Source organism: Opisthocomus hoazin, chromosome 16 (assembly GCF_030867145.1).
Source record: "Opisthocomus hoazin isolate bOpiHoa1 chromosome 16, bOpiHoa1.hap1, whole genome shotgun sequence".
Taxonomy (NCBI): Eukaryota; Metazoa; Chordata; class Aves; order Opisthocomiformes; family Opisthocomidae; genus Opisthocomus; species Opisthocomus hoazin.
This window is the reverse complement of record NC_134429.1, coordinates 4,085,475-4,091,474: the sequence shown is the minus strand read 5'-3', so window position 1 is coordinate 4,091,474 and position 6,000 is coordinate 4,085,475.

The following is a 6,000-nucleotide window of genomic DNA, read 5'->3' as shown; positions in this document are numbered from 1 at the left end:
TGCCCATGGCACTGCTCGCACAGAGGCACAGAGACTGGGGCTGCTTGCTTGTGTTGTCCCCTCAAACTTCAAACGTAGCTTAGGTGGTCTCTGCTGGGCGCCTCCGGCAGCCCTGCTCCGAAAATGCGAACGTCTGCAGATAGCTCGCAGGCAGAAAGAGCTAGCCTGGAAAGCTCTTGCTCAGCCTCATCTGCCCATGGCACTGCTCGCACAGAGGCACAGAGACTGGGGCTGCTTGCTTGTCTTGTCCCCTCAAACTTCAAACGTAGCTTAGGTGGTCTGTGCTGGGCGCCTCCGGCAGCCCTGCTCCGAAAATGCAAACGTCTGCAGATAGCTCGCAGGCAGAAAGAGCTAGCCTGGAAAGCTGTTGCTCAGCCTCATCTGCCCATGGCACTGCTCGCACAGAGGCACAGAGACTGGGGCTGCTTACTTGTCTTGTCCCCTCAAACTTCAAAAGTAGCTTAAGTGGTCTGTGCCGGGCGCCTCCGGCAGCCCTGCTCCGAAAATGTGAACGTCTGCAGATAGCTTGCAGGCAGAAAGAGCTAGCCTGGAAAGCTGTTGCTCAGCCTCATCTGCCCATGGCACTGCTTGCACAGAGGCACAGAGACTGGGGCTGCTTGCTTGTCTTGTCCCCTCAAACTTCAAACGTAGCTTAGGTGGTCCGTGCCGGGCGCTTCCGGCAGTCGTGCTCCGAAAATGCGAACGTCTGCAGATAGCTCGCAGCCAGAAAGAGCTAGCCTGGAAAGCTGTTGCTCAGCCTCATCTGCCCATGGCACTGCTCGCACAGAGGCACAGAGACTGGGGCTGCTTGCTTGTCTTGCCCCCTCAGACTTCAAACGTATCTTTTGGCTGTTTGTGCCGGGCGCTTCCGGCAGCGCTGCTCCGAAAATGCAAACGTCTGCAGATAACTCGCAGGCAGAAAGAGCTAGCTTGGAAAGCTGTTGCTCAGCCTCATCTGCCCATGGCACTGCTCGCACAGAGGCACAGAGACTGGGGCTGCTTGTTTGTTTTCCCCCTCAAACTTCAAACGTAGCTTAGGTGGTCCGTGCCGGGCGCCTCCGGCAGCCTGCTCCAAAAATGCGAACGTCTGCAGATAGCTCGCAGGCAGAAAGAGGTAGCCTGGAAAGCTGTTGCTCAGCCTCATCTGCCCATGGCACTGCTCGCACAGAGGCACAGAGACTGGGGCTGCTTGCTTGTCTTGCCCCCTCAGACTTCAAACGTATCTTATGTGGTCCGTGCCGGGCGCCTCCGACAGCCCTGCTCCGAAAATGCGAACGTCTGCAGATAGCTCGCAGGCAGAAATATTTAGATTGGAAAGCTGTTGCTCAGCCTCATCTGCCCATGGCACTGCTCGCACAGAGGCACAGAGACTGGGGCTGCTTGCTTGTCTTGTCCCCTCAAACTTCAAACGTAGCTTAGGTGGTCTCTGCTGGGAGCCTCCGGCAGCCCTGCTCCGAAAATGCAAACGTCTGCAGATAGTTCGCAGGCAGAAATATTTAGATTGGAAAGCTGTTGCTCAGCCTCATCTGCCCATGGTAGTGCTCGCACAGAGGCACAGAGACTGGGGCTGCTTGCTTGTCTTCCCCCACAAACTTCAAACGTAGCTTAGGTGGTCCGTGCCGGGCGCTTCTGGCAGCCCTGCTCCAAAAATGCGAACGTCTGCAGATAGTTCGCAGGCAGAAAGAGCTAGCCTGGAAAGCTGTTGCTCAGCCTCATCTGCCCATGGCACTGCTCGCACAGAGGCACAGAGACTGGGGCTGCTTGCTTGTCTTGTCCTCTCAAACTTCAAACGTAGCTTAGGTGGTCCGTGCCGGGTGCTTGCGGCAACGCTGCTCCGAAAATGCGAACATCTGCAGATAGCTCGCAGGCAGAAAGAGCTAGCCTGGAAAGCTGTTGCTCAGCCTCATCTGCCCATGGCACTGCTCGCACAGAGGCACAGAGACTGGAGCTGCTTGCTTGTCTTGTCCCCTCAAACTTCAAACGTAGCTTAGGTGGTCTGTGCTGCGCGCCTTTGGCAGCCCTGCTCCGAAAATGCAAAAGTCTGCAGATAGCTCGCAGGCAGAAAGAGCTAGCCTGGAAAGCTGTTGCTCAGCCTCATCTGCCCATGGCACTGCTCGCACAGAGGCACAGAGACTGGGGCTGCTTGCTTGTCTTGTCCCCTCAAACTTCAAACGTAGCTTAGGTGGTCTGTGCTGGGCGCCTCCGGCAGCCCTGCTCCGAAAATGCAAACGTCTGCAGATAGCTCGCAGGCAGAAAGAGCTAGCCTGGAAAGCTGTTGCTCAGCCTCATCTGCCCATGGCACTGCTCGCACAGAGGCACAGAGACTGGGGCTGCTTACTTGTCTTGTCCCCTCAAACTTCAAAAGTAGCTTAAGTGGTCTGTGCCGGGCGCCTCCGGCAGCCCTGCTCCGAAAATGTGAACGTCTGCAGATAGCTTGCAGGCAGAAAGAGCTAGCCTGGAAAGCTGTTGCTCAGCCTCATCTGCCCATGGCACTGCTTGCACAGAGGCACAGAGACTGGGGCTGCTTGCTTGTCTTGTCCCCTCAAACTTCAAACGTAGCTTAGGTGGTCCGTGCCGGGCGCTTCCGGCAGTCGTGCTCCGAAAATGCGAACGTCTGCAGATAGCTCGCAGCCAGAAAGAGCTAGCCTGGAAAGCTGTTGCTCAGCCTCATCTGCCCATGGCACTGCTCGCACAGAGGCACAGAGACTGGGGCTGCTTGCTTGTCTTGCCCCCTCAGACTTCAAACGTATCTTTTGGCTGTTTGTGCCGTGCGCTTCCGGCAGCGCTGCTCCGAAAATGCAAACGTCTGCAGATAACTCGCAGGCAGAAAGAGCTAGCTTGGAAAGCTGTTGCTCAGCCTCATCTGCCCATGGCACTGCTCGCACAGAGGCACAGAGACTGGGGCTGCTTGTTTGTTTTCCCCCTCAAACTTCAAACGTAGCTTAGGTGGTCCGTGCCGGGCGCCTCCGGCAGCCTGCTCCAAAAATGCGAACGTCTGCAGATAGCTCGCAGGCAGAAAGAGGTAGCCTGGAAAGCTGTTGCTCAGCCTCATCTGCCCATGGCACTGCTCGCACAGAGGCACAGAGACTGGGGCTGCTTGCTTGTCTTGCCCCCTCAGACTTCAAACGTATCTTATGTGGTCCGTGCCGGGCGCCTCCGACAGCCCTGCTCCGAAAATGCGAACGTCTGCAGATAGCTCGCAGGCAGAAATATTTAGATTGGAAAGCTGTTGCTCAGCCTCATCTGCCCATGGCACTGCTCGCACAGAGGCACAGAGACTGGGGCTGCTTGCTTGTCTTGTCCCCTCAAACTTCAAACGTAGCTTAGGTGGTCTCTGCTGGGAGCCTCCGGCAGCCCTGCTCCGAAAATGCAAACGTCTGCAGATAGTTCGCAGGCAGAAATATTTAGATTGGAAAGCTGTTGCTCAGCCTCATCTGCCCATGGTAGTGCTCGCACAGAGGCACAGAGACTGGGGCTGCTTGCTTGTCTTCCCCCACAAACTTCAAACGTAGCTTAGGTGGTCCGTGCCGGGCGCTTCTGGCAGCCCTGCTCCAAAAATGCGAACGTCTGCAGATAGTTCGCAGGCAGAAAGAGCTAGCCTGGAAAGCTGTTGCTCAGCCTCATCTGCCCATGGCACTGCTCGCACAGAGGCACAGAGACTGGGGCTGCTTGCTTGTCTTGTCCTCTCAAACTTCAAACGTAGCTTAGGTGGTCCGTGCCGGGTGCTTGCGGCAACGCTGCTCCGAAAATGCGAACATCTGCAGATAGCTCGCAGGCAGAAAGAGCTAGCCTGGAAAGCTGTTGCTCAGCCTCATCTGCCCATGGCACTGCTCGCACAGAGGCACAGAGACTGGAGCTGCTTGCTTGTCTTGTCCCCTCAAACTTCAAACGTAGCTTAGGTGGTCTGTGCTGCGCGCCTTTGGCAGCCCTGCTCCGAAAATGCAAAAGTCTGCAGATAGCTCGCAGGCAGAAAGAGCTAGCCTGGAAAGCTGTTGCTCAGCCTCATCTGCCCATGGCACTGCTCGCACAGAGGCACAGAGACTGGGGCTGCTTGCTTGTCTTGTCCCCTCAAACTTGAAACGAGCTTAGGTGGTCCGTGCCGGGCGCTTCCGGCAGCCCTGCTCCAAAAATGCGAACGTCTGCAGATAGCTCGCAGCCAGAAAGAGCTAGCCTGGAAAGCTGTTGCTCAGCCTCATCTGCCCATGGCACTGCTCGCACAGAGGCACAGAGACTGGAGCTGCTTGCTTGTCTTGTCCCCTCAAACTTCAAACGTAGCTTAGGTGGTCTGTGCTGGGCGCCTTTGGCAGCCCTGCTCCGAAAATGCAAACGTCTGCAGATAGCTCGCAGGCAGAAAGAGCTAGCCTGGAAAGCTGTTGCTCAGCCTCATCTGCCCATGGCACTGCTCGCACAGAGGCACAGAGACTGGGGCTGCTTGCTTGTCTTGTCCCCTCAAACTTCAAACGAGCTTAGGTGGTCCGTGCCAGGCGCTTCCGGCAGCCCTGCTCCAAAAATGCGAACGTCTGCAGATAGCTCGCAGCCAGAAAGAGCTAGCCTGGAAAGCTGTTGCTCAGCCTCATCTGCCCATGGCACTGCTCGCACAGAGGCACAGAGACTGGGGCGGCTTGCTTGTCTTGCCCCCTCAGACTTCAAACGTATCTTTTGGCTGTTTGTGCCGGGCGACTTTGGCAGCCCTGCTCCGAAAATGCAAACGTCTGCAGATAGCTCGCAGGCAGAATGAGCTAGCCTGGAAAGCTGTTGCTCAGCCTCATCTGCCCATGGCACTGCTCGCACAGAGGCACAGAGACTGGGGCTGCTTGCTTGTCTTGTCACCTCAAAATTCAAACGTAGATTAGGTGGTCCGTGCCGGGCGCTTCCGGCAGTCGTGCTCCGAAAATGCGATCGTCTGGAGATAGCTCGCAGGCAGAAAGAGCCAGCCTGGAAAGCTGTTGCTCAGCCTCATGTGCCCATGGCACTGCTCTCACAGAGGCACAGAGACTGGGGCTGCTTGCTTGTCTTGTCCCCTCAAACTTCAAATGTAGCTTAGGCGGTCTCTGCTGTGCGCAGCCGGCAGCCCTGCTCTGTAAAATGCGAACGTCTGCAGATAGCTCGCAGGCAGAAAGAGCTAGCCTGGAAAGCTGTTGCTCAGCCTCATCTGCCCATGGCACTGCTCACACAGAGGCACAGAGACTGGGGCTGCTTGCTTGTCTTGCCCCCTCAAACTTCAAACGTAGATTAGGTGGTCTCTGATGGGCGCCTCCGGCAGCCCTGCTCCGAAAATGCGAACGTCTGCAGATAGCTCGCAGGCAGAAAGAGCTAGCCTGGAAAGCTGTTGCTCAGCCTCATCTGCCCATGGCACTGCTCGCACAGAGGCACAGAGACTGGGGCTGCTTGCTTGTCTTGCCCCCTCAGACTTCAAACGTAGCTTAGGTTGTCCGTGCCGGGCGCCTCCGGCAGCCCTGCTCCGAAAATGGGAACGTCTGCAGATAGCTAGCAGCCAGAAAGAGCTAGCCTGGAAAGCTGTTGCTCAGCCTCATCTGCCCATGGCACTGCTCGCACAGAGGCACAGAGACTGGGGCTGCTTGCTTGTCTTGTCCCCTCAAACTTCAAACGTAGCTTAGGTGGTCCATGCCGGGCGCTTCTGGCAGACCTGTTACGAAAATGCGAACGTCTGCAGATAGCTCGCAGGCAGAAAGAGCTAGCCTGGAAAGCTCTTGCTCAGCCTCATCTGCCCATGGCACTGCTCGCACAGAGGCACAGAGACTGGGGCTGCTTGCTTGTCTTGTGCTCTAAAACTTCAAACGTAGCTTAGGTGGTCTGTGCTGGGCGCCTTTGCCAGCCCTGCTCCGAAAATGCGAACGTCTGCAGATAGCTCGCAGGCAGAAAGAGCTAGCCTGGAAAGCTGTTGCTCAGCCTCATCTGCCCATGGCACTGCTCGCACAGAGGCACAGAGACTGGGGCTGCTTACTTGTCTTGCCCCCTGAAACTTCAAACGTAGCTTAG